The sequence below is a fragment of the Plectropomus leopardus genome, chromosome 10, assembly GCF_008729295.1.
Source record: "Plectropomus leopardus isolate mb chromosome 10, YSFRI_Pleo_2.0, whole genome shotgun sequence".
Taxonomy (NCBI): Eukaryota; Metazoa; Chordata; class Actinopteri; order Perciformes; family Serranidae; genus Plectropomus; species Plectropomus leopardus.
The window spans coordinates 23138416-23158569 of NC_056472.1; positions in this window are offsets into that span (position 1 = coordinate 23138416).

A 20154-nucleotide genomic window follows, 5' to 3' on the forward strand; every position below is an offset into this window, starting at 1 on the left:
CTTCTACTCTTCGCCCTCTGTTGAGTCTTCAATATGCAGATCGGCCATTTCTGCCCCTGGGCTATTTTCTTTGGTAGACTTTTGAAATATGCAAATGCTTCCAACAAAAATTGCAAAGGAGAAAAAGGAAAAACCTTCATCTGGGCTCCAGGAGTTTTCCATTCAAAGAAACAGATGATTTTCTCTTGTTTCGTGCTCTTGTACTTCTTCTGTTTGCTTTGTCGGTCAAGGGTCTGTCTAATTAAGACAAGAGAGAGAAAAACGAACCAGGCAGACAAAACAAAAATTAAGTTGCACGGATGACAGTGCTGTTGTTGATTTCTCCACTTTTTCAGCAGAAACTATAAAAAGATCTCACTCTTTGTGGGTTTTATCAGGCAACATAGAACTGCTGGAATCTTGCTTTTTGCTTTCACTGATTAAATTGTATGTGTTGTAGGAGCTTTAAGGCACATCGTCTCTCGGTTCCTCCGCTGTGAACCGTACTATGTTGTGTTTACAGAATACTGAACCGCACTAAAAACACACTGCTGAGACGAGAACTTATCTCTGTGGCTTTCATCCCTGCACTCTTTATATTCCACCTCTTCAGTGTCATCCCGTGGTTCTGATCATGAGTGTGTTTGACCTTCAGCTCTCCCTGAGTCAGAGAGATCCTTCACAGTGGGAGTCTCTACCCACAACCCCCTGCTGCGTGTTTAAATCAGAAGCAGAGGCAGCCACGGAGAGGGAAGGAGACAAGGAGAGACAAAATGTGGTAGTCGGGGTATGGAAGGAGTGGGAAACAGAGGATGTGGAGGGGAAATGATCAAAGTATATCCATTTCCAAAGTCCTCATTCACAGATGGAGAAATGTAAGACAAACATTACCAATAATACTCAAATTTATATGTCTATATGCTCTGTGATGGATGCTTGTCCATTAATACCTGACCATTTCTTAACTTGCACCTGATGTAGGCACAAAAACCACTTGGTTATGGTTAGGAAAGATCCTGTTTGGGCTTAAAATCTTAAAATACCCTGTTTAGAGGGCACAATTACAGCCAGTAAAGCAGCCGCTTTTTGTGCCACTATCCTGTCAGAAAAAGCAAAGACGTCAAAGCAAAAAGCAAATGTTCTTTGTGCCACTATTCAGGTTGGAAAAGCAGCGATATATCAGTCAAAAACAACTACTTTTTGTGGTGGTATTCTGGCAGGAAGCAGCGATATCTTGGTATAAAACAGACGCTATTCATGCCATTATCACGGCAGAAAAAGTGAGCGATGTGCGGCTTTAGACATTACTATCCTGACAGGAAAGCAGCAATTTCTCAGCAAAAAACAAATGCTTTTCATGCCACTATCCCACTTGGAAAAGCAGTGATATCTCAGTTAAGAAAAACAGCTTTTCTTGGTACTATCTTGGCAGGAAAGCATAATGTTGTTGAAAAACAACCGATTTTTACTGTTCCAGCCAGAAAGGCAGTGGTGTGTCTATCAAAACAACCACTTTTAATGCGACTATCCCTGCAGGAAAAGCAGTGACATCTCACCAAAAAACAATCACTTTTTTGACACTATCCTGGCAGAGCAAGCAGCAATGTCTATAAAAACAGCAACAACAAAAAAATGTATAACCAGGAAAACAGCAATGTCTTCAAAAACAACTACAATGCAAACAATTTTTGTGTCACTTTTCTGGCCAGAAAAACAGCAACATCTCTGCAAAAAACAATCACTTTTATATTTTTTTAATGCTTAAAGAAAGACTTGAAAAACAGCAACAGGTCCCTAAAAACATAACCACTGGTACCGAAAAAGCTTGAAAAACAGAAATAACTGGCTAAATCAAAACTGGTTTTGTTGTTTGTTGGTCTAAACAGTGTTCTGCAGCTGCAGGCATCTTGCAAAGGAGACAAACCATTCACCACCTCCCGTACCTCCCAATCACAAAGTCAGCTTATTTGTTACTACACTTTACAAATGCTACTAATACAAATGATACTGTGTGAACGTAACATATTTATAGTTTGAAGAAATGTACAATGCCAGCATTTTCTCCTGGTAATTGGGGAACAGGAGAGCAAAAAGAAAGGAAAAGAAGGAGCTGTGTTCACCACACTGGAGCAACAGTCAATTACCAACTCCTGCTGTGACTTAAATGATGACACCCGATGGACAGATGCACTGGTTAAACACTGTTGTGGTTTGGCCCATTATGTATGAATAGGGGGAATTAATTTGTGAAAATTACATTCATTAATCCCAGTGGATCATTTGAAAGGGGCCAAAGTGACACGCAACAGCACAGTGAGAATACAGCCGGGAAATGATACAAAGACATCACTCATCTCTCTTTTTCTGTGAGTGTGTGTGTACACAGGTGCTTGCAGGTGTGTGTGCACGGCCTGAAATGTGCCTGTTTCTAAGTGTCTATATGCATTAACATAATGGTGAAAGGTGTTCTTGGGAATGATGGCCCGTTGCAGGCAGACGTCTTTGCTGAATATTTATGCTAAACTAAAACAAAATGCACGGAGAGAAGAGAAACATCTGGGCTGTCGTGGAAGAAAAACAGAGGAAATTGAGAAAAGATGAGACTCCTGGGGTTTAGTGCATTTAGATTAAGTCACGGCCTATACGGAAAATATAGTGCTCATATGGATGCAAAAAAAAAAAAGAAGATATGGAAGTTGGGTTAAAGGAAAGTAAGCCTATGAGATTTTAATTTCCTTTTAGCTTTCGCCAAACCTCATGAACTGAAATAAAAATATGACAACATATTTGGTTGTATTTGTGTCTTCTCACTGTGGCGTCTAATGAGTTTGTATCCATGTTCTCACTCTAAAGTTCCCTCACCGTCCCTTCGAATACGACTGCAAACAGTATGACAGAGAAATTTAGTCAGGAAATACCTTCAGCTCTGCAGCCTGTGGCTATGGACAACTGTAGCCCTGTACCCAGGCCCGGTCCTGAGCCAAGTCAAACAGCGGGTGTCCCTGAAGGGCCGGTCTGGCTGAGTCTGGCTGGCCCTGCGCCTTTCATGAATGGACAGATTTCTCTCTGAAGCTCCCACCAAGGTCTGCGTGGTTATAAAGACTCTCTGTAGTTAAGATGATTTCTCAGGTGGGGTTTTGAAGGGAAAGAAGGAAGTATCAGATACTGAAATATTAACTGACTTCTGCTACAAGTGGCAGAATAGTTTGTGGCATTTTGATTCATGGTGCCGTTACACTGCGTTCCAGTGAATCACTACAGCATAGTAGGTATTTAAAGGGATAGTTCAGACTTTTTGAAGTGGGGTTGTGCGAGCTGATTATGCATGGTTAGTATATTATTTACAGTAGATGTCAGACAGCATGCCCTCAGATTGGAGAAGCAAACTGGAGTCTGACACAGAAGCTAAGCAAAGTACTGCTATAAAGAGGTAAGCAACAAAACATATTTCAGCCACATAAAAATCAGTCAATGTCAGTTTAAATGTGCGCTATATTTAGACTACTTTCACTGCATTACTTTATTGTAAAACAGTGAATTCCGATGGGAAAATGAAGCCATTATATTGCTCCTTTTAGAGCCAGACTCCATTGAGAAAAACAGTGATTTAACGTTGCTGAGCAAAGGAGCTACTGATCTACCACTGACCTAAACAGTTAGTTAGTTTGTGTTATTGTGTGACTTTGGCATATAAAGGGTTTAGGTTGGAATTACAAAATAACACAAACTAACAAACTGACTAAAAAAGCAGTAAACCAGCAGCTCCCTTGTTAAGCGAGCTAAGACTACTGTTTTTGTCAATGGTGTCTGGTAAGTTTGATGAGCGCACAGATGGGGAACTGAAGCTGTTAATGGCAGGTAAAATGATGAAAATACTCTAAATGTAGCGTAAGCTAGCCCGCTCTTATTCTAAACCCATAAAATAACTCTGCTTTGTCAGTGCTTTTGTTGCAAGTGCATGACACCAAAAAACACCCTTGCATGCACGTGAAACCCTGTTGGACGGCATCAAGTGAAACCCAAGCCGGACAAAACCAGTTGTGCTGTTATTACGTGCCAGTGGATGGCAAGACAACACCTGTTGCGTCCACATGATTTGCGCACACACAGCATCACTTGAGAACGCAGCCAGAGGGAACCTGTCCAGTGTGCATTAAACGCGGCAGGACAGTATCGAGCTGAAATCCTGCAGGTAACGACATGATACAAGGAGCATGAGGGAACTCATAAGGCTGGCAGGAAGGGAGGTGAATGGGTCAAACAAACCCTGGACAGTCCTGTGTCCGCTTCCCATCTGAAAGTGACCTTAACATGTACCTCCTCCCATACACCTAACCATACGTGCCAGCATGTGTGTTTGTTGACGGTCAGCGTCAGTGCCATGTGCTGCTGTTATCTAAACATAATGATGTGCTGCGTCATCACACCATGTGCATTTGTTGCCATCACGACAGCCGCATCCCAGAGTGCAAATAGCACATGCAGAAGGATACTTAAATCATAATAAATGGATGCAGAAGTTCACTGACAAAGCCCTAACATGACGAGTTGGGATAAGAACATGTTGCGTACACCAAAACTGAAAAATATTTTTTAGATGGCTAAAATTCAAATTGCTGCTGCCCCATCAACAGCAGCACATTCCTTTGCTTCTGTGTGGGACTCCTGCCTGCTTCTCCACACTGGGGGCAAGCTGACTGAAATCTACTGCAGAAATTCACTAACTATGGATAAGTACCTCATACAACACCACTTCAAAAAAGGCAAACTATCCCTTCCAGTATTTTTAATTTACTACTTACATCGAATCATGGATGATCTAAGTATCAATTACCTTTTGTGTCTTGTAGTACCTTCAGGGACAAAGTGACTCACAGTCTCTACACACACATTATAAACCCCAGGTTCAAATAAAAAACAACTTGTGATTACTCAGCAGGGTGAGAGCAAGTGGCTGAATTTATAATCACGTTTTTTGTTCAACTGTGTTTGAATGATCTGAACAATTTGAGAGGAGCATAACAAAAGAACACTCTTGAACATGTTAAAGTTTTTGTAAATCTATCAGCACTAAGTAGCGCCGTGCGAATCAGCTGAGACATCGATCAAGACACCTTACAGTGGAATCTAATTAAATAAATACAGTGGATACCTTTAAACACAGCAGGTTAACGATGTCATGCAGCTTTGGTATTAACACTTATTCACTGCACAGTAAGGAGACTTTCACATTAACACTGCACAATACCCTCACATACTTCAAAAAGGCTATTTCTAGTATCTCGCAACAATATTAACTTATTGTCAAAGTGACACTTCTAGTGTTTTACTGAAGGACAACATGCAGACTGACTGATTAAGTTCAGTGCTGATGAAGGTTTTAAATATGAAAGATACTGCCACTTCTCTTTATGCATTTGTGAAAAGTGCCATTCTCCACTATGAGTGCATTTTTTTTCAGTATGGTCTGCCAAAGTACTGTTGTAAAAGAACCATTCACCCTGACACACACTCTCCACTATGAATTCAGTCTTCTTTGTTCAGGCTGCTCTCATGTACTGTTTGCACGTATACCTAAGAAAACTAATGCAACAGAGCTTGTATATAACCCAAGTGACCATGAGCCAACAATTCAAGTATAACCAGGGTGACTGGGAAGGCTGTGACCACGTGATCAATGCGCAGATCGATTGAAAGAATAAAGTAGTATAAAGCTTGAAAATCCATGTAAGAAAGAAAACAAACACAACTTTCCCCTAGGAGACTGCTGTTTGTGTCCCATGTGAAACCAAGTAAACTTGGAGATATTTTAAAGTATATCGTCACCATGTTTCTTTTCCTAAACTTAACATTAATAACTTTATTTGCCTAAACCTACAAAACTTCACTTTCCTATACCTAACCTACGTAACTGTATGTTAAAAACATAAGGTGGCGATGCCCAACCATGTTTCTTTTCCTAAACCTAACCCACATAACTTTACTTTTGAAAACTATAACCAGTGTCATTTTATGTTAAGTTTGTAACATGAGTTTTGATGCTGCACTTTACAGAGAACTTCAATGGAAACTCTACACCCCAATTTCAGCAGTTCCCTCAGCCCTGGTCTGCAAAAAAGTCCTGAGGCCTGCTGCAGTTAATACAAGTTTCACATTGTGTTGAGATTTAGTTTTACTCATAGTTCTTGTTTTCTTTTTACCTAACTACAGACATTTCTAGATTACAAGACTCTAAAAGGACAGTTCACCCCTAAATCAAAAATACATATCTTTCTGCTTACTTTTGGATGTTATTTATGAATCTAGTCTGTTTTGGTGTTGCTGAGTGTTGGAGATATTGGCCATAGAGATGTCTGCCTTCTCTCCAATATATTGGAACTCAGCTTGTTGCTCAAAGTGCTTAAAAATACATTTGAAAAACTCAACAACAGTCTCACTCCTCAGAAATCATTAAGTAGTTACTCAAGATAATCCATGGACCATGGTGAGCAGTTTCATGTAGGAACTATTTTCTTTCTACTAAACTACACACTGCCTTTTAGTTCCATTATATTGGAGAAAAGGCAAACATCTCTCCATCAATGTCTCTGACCGTCAGTAACTCACACCAAAATAATCTAGATTGATAAATAGCACTACAGGTAAGTGGAAAAATATGGATTTTTTTCAATTTTGGGTTGAACTATCCCTTTAAAACACACATAGGCACTCTCACATGTATACGCTGACAGAGAAGGGATATCAGTGTCAATGGAGGGCCACACCTTCAACCTATGACGAGCCTTTGTTGGTTGCAATGTTTGACTTTCCATCCTTGAGAGGATGTCCTGCAGACCCAGCAGCTCACCTTGTGCCATCCGACTGGCCCCAAGCGCTAACACCGCACGGGCAGGATCAGAGACGACCTTGGCATGCACGCAATGAAAACACAGCCTACTTCAGCGTCTCTCTTTGATGTACATTATCAAAGACCTTTCTCCTCCTCTCCTCCCTGGACCAAAGGCTACTATTGTTTTTGTTGTTGTTATTGATATTGTTTTCCACCCTTATAACACAAAGCAGTCTGACCATGACTCTGATGCTAATGCGGAGGTGGAGAGGGTGTTTTAATGAGCTGCAGAGTAGATCAGAGGGGCTCGGGGGGGTTAGAGAGAGGGAATAGGTAGTGCTGAACATCAAAACACAGCTAGTTCTCCAGCTTCTGCTTTTCACCAGTCGTGACCTTTCAGTGCAGCACTGGGCTAGAGGATGTAATACGGAAATTATGAATTTTTTGATGCAACATAAGCAAAATAGAAATAAACCAACTGAAGTTGTGTTAAAAAATTAAAGAATAAATGTAGGACAGATTATTTGGCCACCAGTAATATCTATTATGCCTGGTGGTGACTGAGAAATAGTATAAAGGCCCAGTCAGACCAGCATTTAAACCAGTTCATTTAATAGTTCCTGCCAATACCTCTCCCAACTTGTCAAATACTGACACTTGGTCAGTGGCCCTATGCATCAAACTATGACACTCTGCTTACCTCTCTAGCAACAGTTTCAGATGATCAGGGACCTTGTGTCAATTTCAAATTATTGGTGTCTTTTCAAAATAATCTCCCAGTTTAGGTATAATTCATTTTTAGGTTTACTTTGTTAGTTTTAGGTAACAAAAGTACTTGGTTAGGTTTATTAAAATATCATGGTTAGATTAAATAAGTACATTCATTACTTACATAACCTAGTGTGATGTATCTCCTGAACATCGGCTTCCAACAGCGGACCTCCCTACGTGGACTTTCTTTATAATACGTTGGTTGCTCTGAGCATCTAAAAATAATGCAGCCTGGTGCCTCAATGCATTGGTATGATATGTGAAGGGCCACTGACAACAGGGCAGAATTTGACAAGTTGGGAGTGAAAACTGGTTGTTACTGCCACAAGCTGTGAATTCAGCTGCACCGGCAGGATTCTACTTCATTGTACACATTTTTTCAACTAATGTTACCAATACACCATTACCACACTCTGATTAGCCTACCACACACATTTCAAATACCGGCCAACCAGCCGGATTTACACAATCATCATTGCAGCTCCCTTACAGCATCTCATTTTTGCAAAAGAGTCATGCAGAAGGTCTAATACACCACACACAGCCAATCACACACAGAAACCAACACGCACACATTTTCACACAATATTCATACTTTCAGACATGGTCAAAATAATGTAGTCATGTTTGTAGTAACTCTGAACAAAAAATATACGGAAATAAACCACTGAAATGTCGAATGGGTAAACAGTGCACACATACTCACTGTTGTGCTCTACTACAAGTTGGAGACATGAGTAAAATTGTTGCATTCGTTATGAACAGTTTACTAAACCGTTCATAACAGCGCTGAAAAAACAACAACAACAGAGATTAAGTAACCAGCAGCTCTGACCTGCCCCATGCATGTGCTGCATGCTTATTAACTGTGCCGCACTATCCACTTTTATCTAACCTCAGCTGTCGAAGTAGAAACTGCTCTACAAGAGAAAATTGGTTCACTGACAGTTGGTACAAATATACATTTCAAATAAACAGTTAAAATATCTGTGCATGAAATGTTTTGTGCTACTTTAATTGAAAAAATGTTTGGATATATGCTCTAGTAATGCACAATATCAACTGACATGGTAGTGGCTTAAGGAGGGTCCTACTTTAGCGCTTAATCTTCACAGCCTGATTTAAAGTTGGTCCCTGTGTCAAAATCCAGTTGTAAGACATTCATTCATTTGGTTCTGTGAATATATATTTCATAATCTGAATTAATCACATTAAATCAAATCACCACAAAGCAAATTTGGGACCAGGTAGTATTCCAAAACAGGAAAAAGTGCACATTGTACAGAGAGTGGGGATGAATGGGGAATTATAAAGGGCCCAGAAGCACATTTTCGGCCAAGGACCCCCCCCCAACAGGTTTATCCGGCCATGCACTGACCGCAGTTTTAGCTGACCTGTCTGTGGTACATATCAGTGTATTCCAAAATGGCAATTAAAGTAAACAAGAAGCACTCTTTCCTCACATGAAAACTGTTGCAGAAGTAAGAAAGTTAACTAATGGTCCTCCGAGAAGAGAAGAAGAACAAGTGTGCAGTAAAACATAACAGAACAAAATGACGTCTAAAGTTATTCTTCAACCCGACTCACACTGTCTGCACAGATTGTTTTACTACCTACGACCAAAGCTTTCAGGAATCATTTCAACACAGACTGTGACAGTTATGCAAAGATGGACAAAAGCTTTGCAGGAGACGACAATAGGTAAATCTAAAATGATGAGGGAAAGAAATGCTGTCTGAACATTTAGAGCTCCACATTACATCAGAGCTTTTTGTTGTTGCTTTGTTTCGTTAAAGAAAGTTACTTTCTTCTGATAATTGTCAAAGTTAGAAGAGATCTTTGTCTGATGGGTAACAATTATTGCCTTCTGGATGCAAAACTTCAAAGTCTGCAACATCTAATAAATTTCTGTCCACAAGTTCCAGCACGGCTTCCAACTTTCTAAAGCAGTTTTCCATGTATAGTAAATATAAGCAAGAATCAGACAGAAGATCCACACACTGTGTTAAAGATCCCAGTAATGTCTAGTTGTGCAATGTTTCAATGTAACAGAGATCTTTGTCAGGCATTTTCAAATCTTCATTACAAAACAGCCAGTACAGTAAAAATACACACACCAGATTACTGTAAGTGAGTTCGTCCTCAAGACACAAAACTCATCCTACTGCAGTCTGTGATACTGTGGTAAGAGCATCTCTTGCTTCTCAACTGTGTGTGTAATAAGATAATACAAAACATCTACCAGCACTGATGTGGCGCTTTTCCCTTGTCTGCAATGAGGAGGACTGTTGGTCGAGCCGAGGTACAACACTCTTACAATATCAGAAGTTGACACAAAAATGAACCAGCTTCATGAAGCCATATTAAATGTACACACAGCACATAAACACCCACCTGATATACTAAGAGCAATGGAGAAGTCTGTCCATAAACTGGTTCGTGCTAAGAAATAGATTCTACCTACCTGACTGGGTTGGTGTCCAGCAGCAGCTTTTACAGCTCAGCCATGTTGTCTCTTCAAAATACAGACCTGTAAAAAGGAAAACAGCGTCCTTTAACGTCTATTTAATTTAAAGATTTCCTTGTGAAACACTGAATTTCTAGCAGTTGATTTCAGATCAGATGGTTGATGCTAAATATTTTCTATGAATCTCATCTGGAGACAAATCATGTCACAGTCTGAAAACATACGCTTTCTCAGACAAACACTTGATTCACAGCACAGGAGCCAGAAGAAAATTTTGGTGTTGTTAAGTTTCTGCAATACTTTACATTTGCACATTTCAGACATAATATATAAATTTTTCTTAGGTGACATAGTTTAGTTACTTACAAGACTATAATTAATGTTTTTGATTTTTGTCTTTACACATTTTAAAAGACCAATGGACATGATGTGCCCCTGGGAGCACACCTAGGGTTTCCAGATCTCAGGGTCGAGCACAGCACAGTCCAAAAAAAAATCTCACTATGTAAATCTCACATTATGTTGTCACTCAGAAAAACATCAATGACAGTATCCTTCTCCTTCAGTGTCATGTGTTTCAGCACATCTGTCACAAATCAGATTCTCTGTGGTTACTCTTCAACAGTTATTCGCCTCATCACCTGACGAGCTTTGATTCTCAGCTCTATCATGTTTTCCAGCTGCAGATCTACATGCTGATAATCCACAGATGAATTATTGATGAGGACAGCTAAAGAGACAAGTATACACACAATATGAAACATTCAAATATGTTTATTAAGTATTCATTTTCACTGGGGCCTCTACCGTGACTCTTTATGTATCATCACTACATCAGTGATACACGTGCATCAAAATGCAAAGTACAGCGTGTTTATCTACAACTGCTCATCACATTTACCTTATAAAGTCTCAAAGACCCGTATTCAATTTAAACTCATAAAAATGCTTTCCTCTTGTGGATAAATTCTCCCTAAAAATGTTGCGTTTGTCTCGGTTTAAAACTGAGGAAAGCAATCTGTAAAAGAAATGGGACATTACATGAAGGATTTCAGTGTAGTGAACTGAAAAAAAAGTAGTAGTAGTATAGTATATTTTTTAACCATCGCCAAAAGAAAAAAAGATTAGCAGAGAAACCCTCCACACTGCATTTTTTTCTATGTACCGCGAACATTAGCAATAGAGACAAAGTGGAAATACACTTTGGTCTTGAATAACAGCTTAGCAGGCATATTGCTTACCATCCACAATCCCCTCTGCCTCAGCTCATATACTATGTCACTGTAGAAATTACGATACAATTCGTATAAAACATACAAACGTAAAATATCCATGGTTTGCAGAAATGTAAAATGCCAACATTTTTTTCGGTCAACTGGGCTGTGATGACGCTAAATGAAATGTCAGACAATCATTCATCAACCAAGTTATTATAATTCATCCTGAGTGGGCCATGAATGTGTGTACCAAATGTCATCCCAAGGTCTTCATGTATTTCACCAAATGCTACTATTGTAAGCCTCATCACATCATGGCACTGCAGAGAAAGTCAAAATATTTGCCAAAGCATTCATTGTCTGAAAACCATGAATGACGAGAGTACAAAATTGTGTGCCAATCCATCCAGAAGAAGCTTAGATATTTCACTGGTGAATACTTTGGCCTGCTTTTCGTGGTAGATGAAAAGTCAGAGGATCACCAAGAGAGTAAGATTCATCCTCTGGGGATCATGATTGTTTGTACAAAATGCCATGCCAATCCATTTCATAGTCAGTCCCAATAAATTCTGTGCATGCTTACAATTTTGTCCAGTCACAGCAACTTTACTGCGAATTTGACTGTTTATTTCATTGTAGAGCTGCATGTGGTGAATTGATCCGCTCAGCCCCTCTTTTTTCCACTTTCTATCTCTCTATTTATCATGAGACCACTGCTGCAGGAGTGAAACCTCTAAGCAAAGGACAGAGTCACAGTGACAGGGCTAACTGTTAGCATCACATGCCTAACGTTACCCAGTGGTTGTTAACTGGTTACAGACAGCCACAAGACGGTTCGGTGTTGGTGGTAGATTTTTGGGACCACTGAATGGCACAGTGTCAGATGTTAGCTGCTGCAACTGTGTTAGCATGAGCTAACCATCAGAAAGAGCAAGAGGAGAGCGGGTCACAGAGATAGTACTTAAGCGCAGCGTCGTATGGTAGCAACAACTGCTCACTCCCCACTCCACAAAGTTCACAATTAGAGTCTAATTCTGTGCGAAAAATTAAGAGCTCATAATAAAAGGCTCTGAATCCAGGACAGAATCCCAACTACTTTAGCAATTTTCATTTGACCCTGTTAAAAAACCTTGCAGCATGTTTACAATTTAGCTGCCGTGAAATCGGGCATTTTAGGCCACAACAATCCTAAAAAAAGGCCTTGAAATCCTGGAGGGACTGAATAGTTTTCAGATATTTCAACCTGAACCAGTCTGAAAGTTGTGTACTGACTGACCATATGGGAATTATTTCTAAAGACTATGCAACTGATGTAATTACACAGTATATACAAACACAGTGCAACTTAAACATTGACAAACAAACACTTAATCTGTCTGATTTGGCTGTCCTGTTATCGTAATGGAAAAGCAATAGAAGAGGGGGAATTTATCAAGAGTCTCAGAGTCTCAAAACCAGGTTATAGTTCAATACAGAGAGCAAAGTGTACTTGAACAAGGCAGATGGGAGGAAGGAAAAGAAAGGACTTGTTTACCTTTCCTCCCCTTCTGGGTGGAGGGGGATTCATTAGCTGCTGTGTAAATCAATCTGCTTCTCCTTAAAGGCCTGTCAATTTAGCCCTGATGTCTGGCAGCCTGACATCGCTCACTGGATATTTAACTTGAAAGCCAATTAATCATCATGATTAATTCACTCACAAACCACATGGAACTGTTCGACTTCACCTTATGGAATAAGAGCCCAATTCTCTGGACTTGAAAAGAGAGAGAAATGTGAAGTACTGAAAGTCTCACAGCTCCGGTCACTCTTAATCAACCTCTCAATACAGAGATTCAGCTGTAACTCCATTATATTCTCTGTTGCAACCACAAACCTAAAGCACCATCTTTTCCACCACAAACACTTATACGCACACAGCCATGGTCCGTGACTATAGAGCAATGCTTGTAATTGGCTTTGCTCCTCAAATCTATAATGTTAACACAGGCTTGAACTGTGAGTATAAATTTGCTTGCACATGTAATGAAGTCACTGTGAAGCTATGTGGAGAGAGTGCACTGCTTACTGCATGCTGGCTGGCTAATATTTTCTTAGCTTAACTTGATATTTCCGCCTCTCTCAATGAAAAGGGACGATCGCATGACAGAAAAGTGGAGTGTGAATATGTATTCCATTCGGCACTTTATCATTATCTTCCAAAGTCTCAGCTGAGGTAATGGAAATGACCTAAACTGTGTGCACAGTTACTGAGAAAGACGGTTCTGCTATCAGCAAAAAAAAAAAAAAAGATGATTTCCCTGCTCTTCAATCATCCATCATTATTTCCTCTGCTAATTCGCTGAGGCAAGAGAGAATTCAATCCATACATTTAGCGTGATGGGTTTAGTGAACTTTGGGTGGTCTTATAGCAATAAAACTGGAGATCACACCTTAAAGATTAAAAAATAAATAAATCTCAAAACGTCATTACAAATTCTACACAAAGTGTCTCGTTTGCCCTCTCCTGAGTCTTTCAACGTGATTGGCCGAAGCTGACTCAACAAAGTAATGAAGTCAAAGGTTGAATGATTCATGACACACACTGGCTGACTGATGACTTCCTGTTCCAGCTGCTGTGTTAAAGCTGCGTACTCTGAGAGGACATGAGCAGCAGATCAATCAATCAATCATATCCCCCATGACAATAGCGATCCATTGAGAGAACGTTCTTTAGTTGCAGTCTAATCACTTTTGAAGCAGCAAATGATCACTGTTGTTGTAGAGTCCAAGTGTAAAAGGCTGACACCTCTGCTGCGGCACATTTCACTCTGTCTGTGCACTTATGCCAAAGGCAAAGGATTCTTTGTGTGCCGGAGCATCTGTTAAACACATGTCACAACTTTAAATTATGCCTGAGGTACACATGCAGGCTGGATTGAACACTTTTCTGCACATTCCAGAGAAAGAAAGAGACACAATTACCTTCATGAGATCTTCAGTGGAGAGTGAAAAATAATGTTATCAATGGAATTTAAGGCTTTAAAGCGTCTACAATCATTGTGTTTAGATTAACAATAGATTAACAATGGATCGCATGATATCTCATATGTGAAAGGGATTACTCACAAAGTGACAAACCCAGAGAATTATCACCTGACGCTGCAGTTCCACACGGCTCTATGAAGCTTTATAGCATCTTTTGGCTCATTATTTTGGTTTTTAGCCCTCAACTTAAAAAAAATTCTGCTAAACACAGTGTGCTTCCTGCTCAGCACCAACAATAGATGGACCGAGTTAGCAACTGGCTGGGGTACACATTTCTGCATTTAGCCTAAAAGGAGCTCAATGTTGCATTAAGGCATTGGTGGAGACCAAAACAGAAGAAAAAAGACAGTGAATATTGGACTTGAATTCACCAGGTTGCCAGAAACACCATTCCAAATGAATAATCATCTGCACAGCTGTACAATTCCTCCATTGCACCTTTTGTACATACATTTTGTGTTCTTTATATTATATTTTTCATTTTATATTTTTATATTGCTTCTATATTTTTATCTTATATCATATTCTATATAAAGTTACTATTTTTATTCTTCCTCTATGTTAACTGTTTTGTACCAAAACACCAAGTCAAATTCCTTGGCAATAAAATCCGATTCTGATTCTGATAATAACATTTCTCCAAAACAAAAGTATTCACACCATCATATTGCTGTAAATTAGCTTGACATCGCAAGGCCAATTCACAAATGGATGTAAATGTGACGTAAGATGGCATCTCGCTGTGTCAGTCTAGCATGATGAAGAGCAGTCTTGCTCGACACATCATAACTGGAGCCCTGCAGTGTGCAAGCCATTTTTTGCCTTTTGGCTTTTCACTCATGTTGGGTTAAGCACCTGCCATAAGTTTGGATGTGTGTGCATACTTTTGTTTCGCCATCATCAACAGCCAAAATGCCTCTGGATACAACTAAACAGACCTACAACCGATTAGAGAGACAAAACGTGACCTAGCACTGAGTGATGAACAAATGTGAACAGACTACAGCGTGCAGGGATGAGCTGTGATGGTGTAGCAACAATATGACTGTGTTGCTGATTTTGCCATCAGCATTTGAAAATATTACTTGAACAGAAAGTTTCACATCAGCTGAAGCCATCCTGGTTGTTTTAAAAAATGCCTCAACAGTGCTCCTCTTTCCTGAGCTAGGCTTATGCTCACCATCGTGTCGGCACTGGTCAAGGGTGCTGAAGCCAAAAATGATGTAATCACTTATTTTCATTTGAGCAAGAAGGCTCCACAAGTTGTCAGTCATTGTCTGAAACATGCTATATCAGAGAAACGGTTGTGATGCACTGGACCAGGTCAGCTAGAAATCTGTTTAAACGGGCGGGGGACTATAAACATCTATCAGAGTAAATAAAACATGAGCTCTCAGATTCACCCGGCTAGCTGTAAATTCTCACTTACCCACCAAATGTGTGTTAATCCACGGCCTAAAATATTCACACTTTGATACACCTCTGTCAGTATTTTTATCTCCTCAGTAGGAACAAATGACCTTAAAACTTTTCATGGCAAATAAAAAATGGAATAACATTAGCCTTATTCTTTAATAGATGTTCAGTCGTAACTGACATTAGCAACTGAAGTCGAGAGATGTCTTCAGTCACTGCAAACTTGTGACTAACAGTAAGCAAAAACTCAGCTGTGATCCCAAACTTCCTCCAAGACCTATGACCCTATCAACTACATATATATATATATTTGTTTTAATCTGTAAATCAAGCCTTTTTTACCATTTGCCTGTAATTTTCTTCATCACTACAATGTGGTTTAAATAGGCAATGATTAAAAAGAAAAAAAAAGACATTCAGTAAGTCCAGTTAAGATGCCATAGATTGTGCAGGTGAGAGACATTAAACCAAAATTCAAGAATTACAGGAATTTAGTTCTTCTTCGTCTCATACCCTAAATACAAACTTTTATTGTTTTTTTAATGCTACAATACAAAGTTGAGGTGCGACACAGGACAACTTGTCTTTAGAGTTGATCAATCACATTAGAGCTCTTTTAATTAACTGATCCACCTCTCGATAGACAACAACCACCCCACCACACAGACACAGACACAGACACAGACACAGACACAGACACACACTATACACTACACTACACTACACTACCACTACATGCAACCTCCCGCTGAGCCAAGCTCTGCACCGAACTGTCCGCCACGCGAGCTCAAGCCTCTATTTGAAGAGCAGGACATGAAAGCAACTGCAGACCCTCCACGTGGGCTTGTATCGGATCTTAATTAAAAAGCCTTGCATATTATTTGCTGTAACAAAGGGAAATTTGGGGGTTCATTTAAATCCAATTAGGCCTGTGCTGATGCCTCAGGAGATGAGAGAGTAATTGCTGTTTGAACACGAAGGTCTTTGTTCCGGGCTCCACTAGATTGATAAAGGCAATAAGCACACAATGTGGAGCGACTGGAGATGGGACGGGGGCTGTGAACTTACAGTATGAAGGCTTCAACACACCAGGACTATATAACAAGACAATTAGTAATATGGAAATTGTTCCTTGTTGTGTTCTGAAAAAAGAAATGTGATTGAGCCCCCTGTGCTGCAGGTGTTACTGAAAAGATCAGTTGAGTTAATTGCTTCAGTCATTATTGCCTTATACCACATGCAGCGAGTCTCAGCATAATCAAAGTGCAGACTGTTAGTGTATAATTTCACTAACTGAAAAAAATTCTCTGTTGTAATGTGATTATCATCTATTTTCCCTCGCTGATTCGTACACTGTTAATGACATTACTGATCCATGAGAGGCTTAGGTGTTCCCTCCAATTGGCCAAGGTGGGTGGTGGTAGTGATCAATAACACACTCCCTACCCCCGAAAAATCTCTGTCACTCTCACTCTCACACACACACACACCCACACACACACACACACACACACACACACCATCTGTAAGAGAAAGACATTTCTTTAAAGCAGATATTCACTGAACGAAGAAAGAAACTTTCTTTGTCTTTGGTCCCCTGATTCAACATATATTCTGACCCACTATAGCATCTCTCACACACACACACGCACACGCACACGCACACGCACACGCACACACACACACACACACACACACACACACACACACACACACACAAGAGACATGCAACAACCATGATCTCTCACCTTTAACCTGATGGTCTATTGATTGTGTCTGGCTGAGTCTGGTACCTCCACGCCATAAAGGATGTTTCTTTGGCTCTCGTGATTCCTGTAAAAAATATCACTGTTTCGTTCAAAGCAGAATTAAATTAACAGTTTGACATTTGAACATTATGAACAGAACAACATTTGTGGAAAAAATGTTGTATTAATGTACAGCTAATGCAAACTGAACAATTCCTACAGCTGCAGCTTAACAATAAAAGCATTTAACTGACAAAACATGAGTTGACTTTTGCTATGAAACAGACACAGGAAATGCAACATGTATTTCAGTGAGCATCATTCATCAAAGACAGATCTACAAAACAAGACATTTTTCATTTTCTGCATTTGTTAACGGCAGAGTAGACTGAAATATTGCGGGAAATAATGGAACTAGAAGAAGCAGCCACAGTGAGCTGCTGATGAAGTGTTGCAGGTGATGGGCTGCACAAAGTAACCGACTCCTTTCATTGCGCCCTGTTGTCCACAGACTCATAACATGTGCAAAGTAAAATCAGTTCAGGGTTACCCACTGAATGATTGAAAAAAAAAAAATATTTTATTAAATTATTTCTTTAAAACGATAATATTTATTTTGCTGCTCCAGAACTCTGTGACCTGTAATTCCATCAGTAACTGCTGTTGTGCCAAATCAACCAGGACTGAACATTTCCAGACTGCCACTTTGAAGCCTCAACTTGAATAAGGAAAAAACTAAATTAACCCCCCCCCCAAAAAAAATCCCTTCCACTGGGGAAAAGAAAAATCACAGACATCCTATAGTATCAAAACCTGCACGCTGAATTTGACACAATATTCTGCATTTTCAAACATTTTCAAAAAAAAAAAAAATCTTCTAATGTGGTTTATGAACACAGAAAGCGGCCTGATGCTGTGATCCATCACTGTGTCTGTGCTTGTATTTAATGCATGCTCATGCAATTAAATTACAAGATCAATATCACTGAGCTGCTCGTAACCTTACAACTGCTTCCTAATGGTGTAGAAAACTATCATCCTCCCTCTCTGCTCTCGCTCTCTCAGCTCTTTTTTTGACTGTGGTCACACCTCTTACGTGAAGTGGCATTCAAGTAAAACCTATGGCAAATTTTAACCTCTGCCTTTCTCTTAAGCTCTCAGGAGATGCTCCTTTGACTGGGACAGTTTGGCGAGGAGAAAGGGAGCACAGCCAGGACACTAGAACAAACAGCACAGGTCACATATGGGCCCCCCCTGGAGGTCAGAGGTCACATGATGGAGGTTAAAGGGCAGTTTTCTGGCTTTAGGCCAAGGTCAAGGTAGCAGAGGTCAATGTCTGAGTTGTCAGGCTCATCCTGCCCTTGGCCTTGAGCAGATCAATAGGAGCAGGGTCTCTGCTTGGCTCGGCCAAACGATCAATGAGACATTTACATTTAGTCCAGTCACTCAGACACATATCCCCATAACCCCGACGTTTCACCAACCCCCATCTATCTGTTGACAATGTCGTCCGTCCTCCAGCTTCCCTTCCCTGTCTCTCTTTTAATTGTTCTCCAGAAAGAAGCTCACTCCAATTAGGGCTTGGTAATATTGCTTAAATCATATATCATGATACACAAAATATATGTTGACATTTTGAAATCTCCTTTTAGGTACTGTAGACTACTTAAATACAAAGCTATTAAATGAACTACAGTTATAATCAAGTTAAATAAAGTAGCTACTGCTATAATAAAGTTTTGTTTTTAAAAAAGTTCATAAAATATTGTCATAATGAAGTACAGTTTTAATAAAGTGTGGTTAAAACAAAGTTAAATAAAGACAGTATTATTATAATTAAATACATCAAAGCACAACCACTCATCTCAGGGCGAAAGTTTAGATTTTTTTGCTGTGAACTTGAGCCTTCGAGTCAACAGTTGGATGTCAGTTATCAGAAAGTTAGACTGTTACCAAGGCGCCTTTAAACTTGAGGATTTATTCACTGTGAGCTGGAAACAAACTAACAGGTCTTGAGTTCATATATTCATAGTAGTTGCAAGTCATGCTGGTGCGCCACGGTCGCAAAATGTGACTAAATAGTTGAAAGCAGAGCTCTGCAGGTACAAAAACACACCACTCACGTCCTCACACTATCATTAAACTCATGAGAAGTAAAGCTGTTATGCTGTACAATTAATCGTGAGGATTTATTCACTGTGAGCAGGAAATAAACTAACAGCTCTCCAGTCCATATATCAGTAATATTTGCATTTCGCGCTCATGCTCTATGGTTGCAAAATGTGACAAAAAGTTGCGGTGAGGAGCCATGCAGATACAAAAACACACTTTGCCTGCTAATACAATCTGCACAGGAGAGAGTGGAGTGTGTGATGACTAATGTTTGTAAGCCTTTGTAGTGTTACATGACAATATAGTCATTAGTCAATAGTCATTTTATATCCCACATGGAACAAGCAACGGTACATTGATTATATTTAGTATATCACCCACCTCTAACTAGAATGCAATCTTTTTATATTTCTAAGTGTTAGAGATCAACATTTCTGTACACTGCCTTCCTCAGGACAACGACAGAGTTATGAGTGAGCAGCTCTCTGCTCCTTTTCTTTGATGTCTGCCTGCAAGTCAGACTCATTATAGAAATGGTGCGCCTCTTCTTTCAGTTCTTTACGTACAAGCTTACATTAAATGTTTTTCATT